This window comes from Vombatus ursinus, unplaced genomic scaffold, assembly GCF_900497805.2.
Source record: "Vombatus ursinus unplaced genomic scaffold, bare-nosed wombat genome assembly UNPS02014770.1, whole genome shotgun sequence".
Taxonomy (NCBI): Eukaryota; Metazoa; Chordata; class Mammalia; order Diprotodontia; family Vombatidae; genus Vombatus; species Vombatus ursinus.
Genome location: NW_020954548.1, coordinates 11,704,940 through 11,711,101, shown reverse-complemented (window position 1 = coordinate 11,711,101; position 6,162 = coordinate 11,704,940).

Below are 6,162 nucleotides of genomic sequence, written 5' to 3'. Positions count from 1 at the left end.
GGTTTGAACTGCTTTTGCTCATTCTATGTGGAAAAATAGAACACATAACTCACTTTTATAGGTATGCCCTGGGCAGATAGCTTGTCTGTTAGCCCTACCCACAAAGCTTCAGAGCAGAGGCAATACAAAAAAAACCCCTGGATTTTAATGTAGGAGCCAGGCTCCAGGAGAGGGAAGAAATGGAGCAATAGTCCTTCTAGGTTCTTCTCTGGCATTTGGGAAAGGACTGATATTTGTTTTCTTTACGCTTTATGGAGATGTGAACCCCTCTACTTGGTGATTTGAAGGAGGGCAGAAAGGCAACATAATAAATGCACACAGTTAGAAGCAGAGAGCAAAGATGGAGAGGAGGTTTCCTGGAGGAAATATTAATGCTATTCAAGCATCATGACACTATCATGCCTGTTCATGCCATGCTACCACCACTGCCCTTGAGAAGATAGAATTGAGGAGAGGGACCACAAATCCTTAAAAAGCCAGTGTCTATTGACTGGACACTGACCCTTCAGAAGTTTTTGTGTGTGTGTGTGTGTTCTTCATTTAATTTTTTTATTAATTTATTTTGATTTATAAACAATCACTTCCATAAGCTTTTGAGTTTAAAATTTTTCCTCCTCCCTCCCCACCTCCCTCCCCAAAATGGCATGCAATCTGATACATGCTATACATATACATTCCTATTAAACATTTTCACATTAGGGATGTTGTAAGTAAGAATTAGAACCAATAGGAGGAACCACCAGAAAGAGGAAACAAAACACAACAGAAGAAAAAATAGCAAATCGTATGCTTCAATCTGCATTCAAACTCCGTAGTTCTTTCTTTGGATATGGATAGCATTTTCCATCCTGAGGCCTTTGGAGATGTCTTAGATCTTTGTATTGCTGGGAAGAGTTAAGTTTATCAATATTAGTCATTGCACAACGTGGTTGTTACTGTGTACAACGTTCTCCTGGTTCTGCTCACTTCACTCAGCATCAGACCATACAAGTCTTTCCAGGTTTTTCTGAAGCCTGTTTGGTCATCATTTCTTATAGCACAAGAGTATTCCATTATATTCATATACCACAACTTGTTCAGCCATTCCCCAATTGATGGGCATCCTCTCAAATTCCAGTTCCAATTCTTTGCCACTGCAAAAAGAGCTGCTATAAATATTTTTGTACATGTGGGTCCTTTTCTCTTTGGTATGATCTCTTTGGGATACAGCCCTAGAAGTGCTATGGCTGGATCAAAAGGTATGCACATTTTTATAGCTCTTAGGTCAGAGTTCCAAATTGCTCTACAAAATGGTTGGATCATTTCACAACTCCACCAACAATGCATTAGTGATTCCAGGAGTTAAAAAAAAAAAATACTATGGCTAATGCCAGTTGGCTCCCCCATGGGAATGACTGGAAGCAAGGACCTAAACTTTTGGGGGGGTTTGGCTTACCTGTAAGCAAAGGGGATTTTGGCTCTTTGGTTTGGGAAAGATTCATGGGCTTCCAGCCCATACTAGTTGCTTTAATATATTTGATTGCTCCCTTTTCAAATATTATGATTAAAGACCTACATATAGTATGTTTTGCCTATGACTTCAATTGAAACACAGCTGGGATTAGAGGAGGAGTGGAGAGTTTTTCCTCCCCACAGTGGGAGGGATAGTGTGTTAAGCCAAGAGTCTGATAGGGTAAATTCATAATAGGGTGACAATAGGAATGTTGTAGTGTTCCAAGAAGTATAGAGCTGGGGGAGAGCGACAGCCAGCTTTTTGAGAGTCGTGGAGAACTTGGGACTTTGACCAGAGAGCCCTCTAGTGTCAGCTAGAGCATATAACTCAATCAATTAATTAACATTTATTAAACACCTATTATATGTCAGGCACTATGCTAAGCATTAGGGATACAAAAAGAGGCAAAAGACAGTCCTGCCCTCAAGCAACATATAATCTAACGGGAGAAACAACAATATATAAGACAAATAGGAAATAATTAACAGAGAAAAGGTACTAGAATTAAGGGGGGTTGGGGAAGGCTTTCTGTAGAAGGTGGGATTTTAGTTGGAATTTAAAGGAAGCCAGAAAGCTCAGTAGCAAGCATAAAGGAAGGAGTGTATTCCAGGTATGGGGGACAACTAGGAAAAAAAAAAAGAATTGCTAGGATTAAGCATTGGGTTGACACAAACTTAATTCCTACAATAGAATAGAATCAGGCAACTGGTCAGTAGCACCTGTTGGTGGTTATACACATTATGTTTTACATATATTACATATATACGTATAATTTTAAGGTTTACAAAACATGTCTCTCACAACAATCTTTGAGATAGGAATGTGAGTAGTATGTAGGGAGAAAGGTAAGTTTTTATTGCTGATATGTATCTATAAAGGCTAGGATGTGGACTCTTACTGGGTTACACAACTTTATTTGCATGCCAACATAAGAGAATCAAAAAAGTGAGGTGAGCTTCATTACCCCTGCTTTCATATAGTGTCTATGGGCTATTTATTTAGAGAAGAGTCATCAAAATAGGTTTTGGGGACATAGCATCCCAATCAGGCATGTAACAAGTTAAAATGAATTTCTTAATCCGCCATCAACTTGGCATCTGTACCAGATACAAATGTGATAAAATAATCGACTTTGTTAGCTTAAGTCATGGTATTATCCTTTGTTAGCTGCCATTGGGCTAGGCATGCTGTCTCAGAGTCCTCAGCTATGCATTAAAATAATTGTAGCTTTCCTTGTCAGAGACAGGCTTTCTGGCCACTGTATGGCAGTAGAAAGAGTGACCTCTTGCCTTGAAGTAACTAGGTAGCTGCAGCCCAGCAGACAGTAGCAACCAAGTCCAACAGGGATAATTTGGCAGGGAATAAAGGTGTGGTGTCTCATAGAAACAAAGAATTTAGAGCAGAGTAGAAATATGACACCCAAAAGATACTGGCATAGGATAACACATGATAGAGGACATTGGAAGTATTTGGACATCAAGGTAGAATTTGTCCTGAACGTGATGTACTCTGGCCACACGGACTCTTGATATGCATTCCTGCCATACAGGTTCTTGGTAATATGCCTTCCATCCAGGTTCCCTGGCAAAAACCTTTGTTTCCTCAGTCATTTCATCTTTCACCCACCGCATGTGCACTCCCCATATTTATACCTTGGCTATACATGTCTCTATCTGTGTGCTCTAGCTATAATGCCCCTATAGGGATATCTTCTATTAACATGTATATTATGTCTGTATGTACCTTAGTTTGGTGTATATGGTATGGTAATCTGTGGGGAAGCTTATTCCATGAATGCACAAAGGCTCTTTTCTTATATATTGGCCATGACATTTGAATAAATACCTTTTCCATGTCACTAAAGTGTCCTCTAGCTGGCTGGTGAGCCTTGTTCATTAGATTCTGAGTGAATACTGACCCACTGGGTGCCTCACATCTGGGAGGTGTTTGGTTTTTTTTTTTCCTTGAGACTCTGTATGTGAGGGAAATCCTAGGGGGCTACAAGAATTATCCCCATTTCATAGATGAGAAATCTGAAATTTAAATCATAGCTTTGCTATTTACTACTTGAGTGACCTCAGGCAAATTACTACCCTTTTTGCTGGGCCTTTGACTTTATAGCTAACAGTCTAGCACAGGTTTGGGGAACCTGAGGCCTCAAGGCCCTCTGGGTGCTTAAGTGTGGCCCTTTGACTGAATCCAAACTTCACAGAATAAATCCCCTTAATAAAAGGATCTGTTCTATAAAACTTGGATTCAGTCAAAAGGCTGTACCCAAGGACCTAGAAGGTCACATGTGGCCTCCAGGCTGCAGGTTCCCCACCCCTGGCCTAGCGTTTTAATTTACAAATATTCAAGAAGGGCTTGGGAGGGAAGAGAATACACATTTATTAATCACCTATTACACATAAGACACTGTCCTAAGCACTTTACAAATATTATATTATTTGATCCTCACAAGAATCCTACAACGTAGGTGTTATTATCTCCATTTCACAGCTGAGTAAACTAAGGCAGATAGAGATGAAGAGACTTGCCCAGGGTCACACAGCTAGTGTCTGAAGCTAAATTTGAACTCAGGTCTTCCTTGACCTCAGGCCTAGTACACTATCCACCATGCTACCTAGATTATTAAACTATCTTGTCTTGACACTGAGTCATTCTGTGACTTTGGACAAATACTTTCTCCCCTTGGAGCCTGTGTTTCCATCTCTGCAAAATGAGGGAGCCAGACTAGTTGATCTCTAGAGCCATTTCCTTTTCTGTATCTTAGAGATAGTACTTTTGGTCCTGGAAGCTGGTTCTACTACAAACCTGATATTTGGTGCTATCTCTTTCTCTATTTTGAGCCTCCTGGATGGGACTCAGAGCAAGGAGTAAGGGGTGGGGGTTGGGAAGGAGTTTAGTCCTCAAATAACTTGATTTGCTCCAAGGCCTTGGGGCCGCTGTTTAATCAGCAGCAAACCTAAACACTCAGCTACTCAATTACAGCCCTCTGAGACTGATCAAGTTTTTAAACAGGCAGACTTGGCAGCCCCGACATATTTACTTGGACAGTGCAATATCACTTTGGATTGAAGAATCATTTCTCTAAAACTAGTTTTTGTTTTTTATCGCGTGCGCGTGTGTGTGTGTGTGTGTATGTAATGAGATAGGATAAGCTTTGTTGTTGTTTTTGGTGATGGTGAGATGTTACCAGAATAAGGAGACAATAGTGGAGTCACCAATGTCATCAAAGAACTGTATGACCCTTAGGAACTAGGAACAGGTGATTAGGCCCTATTCTATCCTAAGCATTCCCCAAGAGGACCTGCTATTTTGGGGGAGTGTGATGACCGCTATCCAGCCTTAGCGTCATTCTCTCTCTAATACTGTCTGAAGAATCAGTGCTTCTGACCTCCCCAGAAAGCGGAGAGTACGTGATTTAAAGGGACCAAGGCGCCACTTCCATTCAGTGGGATTCATCTACCTGCCCCCTCATGAAGTGTAGGTATGACCCACTGTAGTTAGAACACTTCAAAGCTCTGGCTGGCAATTCTTGGTCTAATTAAAAGTAGTTGGGAGTAGTTAGGGAGAGCATTGGAGTAGGTAGGCATCAGGAATCCAAAGTCATAATCTATCACTAGCTATGCAACTTAAAGATAATAATAACCATTGTAAGCAACAAGATGGAGGCTAGACATTGTTCTTGCTCCCCATGTCCTCTCAAAACTCTCCAAGACAGAAATCTCGGACCAAATATGAAGTGACTTCAGCCCTCTCTATGGTGTAGGGCAAGCAGAATTCAAAAGAAAGCAAAATATTGCAAACTGATGACCATGAACTCACTAAACATTTCTCCTCCACTTCTCATGCTTTATGAGCAGGCCCTGAGATGGGTTTACAACAAGACACAGTCTCCTCCCATTTTCCAATGCTGTGGAGATTTTTCCTCCAGCCTCTGGAAATTTGCCCAGGTAGTAACAGACAGACAACTCAGCCATAGCTCTTCAGAAGCAAAAGCTTTTTGGTATTCTGCAACCCCATAGCACAAGTGTTGCAAGGCTCTAGACTGCCAATGACCTAGCATGACACTAGCAGAGTTGGTGCCAGGGCAGACAATCTATGGCACCAGTGCTGCTAAGTTCCAAACTGCCAGTGGTAGTCCAGGGAAATAAGGAATAGAGGGAGCAGGATAGGACACCAGGACAGGATACCTTGTGTGTGTGTGTGTGTGTGTGTGTGTGTGTGTGTGTGAGAGAGAGAGAGAGAGACAGAGAGAGAGAGACTATATTATAACATGAAACAGGGTGATAGAGAGGAATATGTGATGTGTCTAGGTCAAATTGAAAGCTAGCAATGAGGTAAAGGTGACCCCTGTAGTCTCAGAAAGAGGATACCTGGGGGAGTGGGGGAGGAGGAGGGAAAAGCATTGAAAAAGGAGGAAAAGGAAAAAGGCCTTGCTCCACTGATCAATGTTGCTAAGGGTGAAGATAAATGGTCTGTGAAAGGAGATGGAGACCTTGTGCAGTGTATGGCCTGGAGATATTGACACTTGAAAAGTTTACTGAACAAGAGATAGAGGTAATCACAAAAGATAAATAGATAACTTTGATTACTACTGAAAAAATTCTGCACAGACCTTAGGATAATCAAGGAACTGGTCAAATGGGAAAAAAAATCTCTGTATC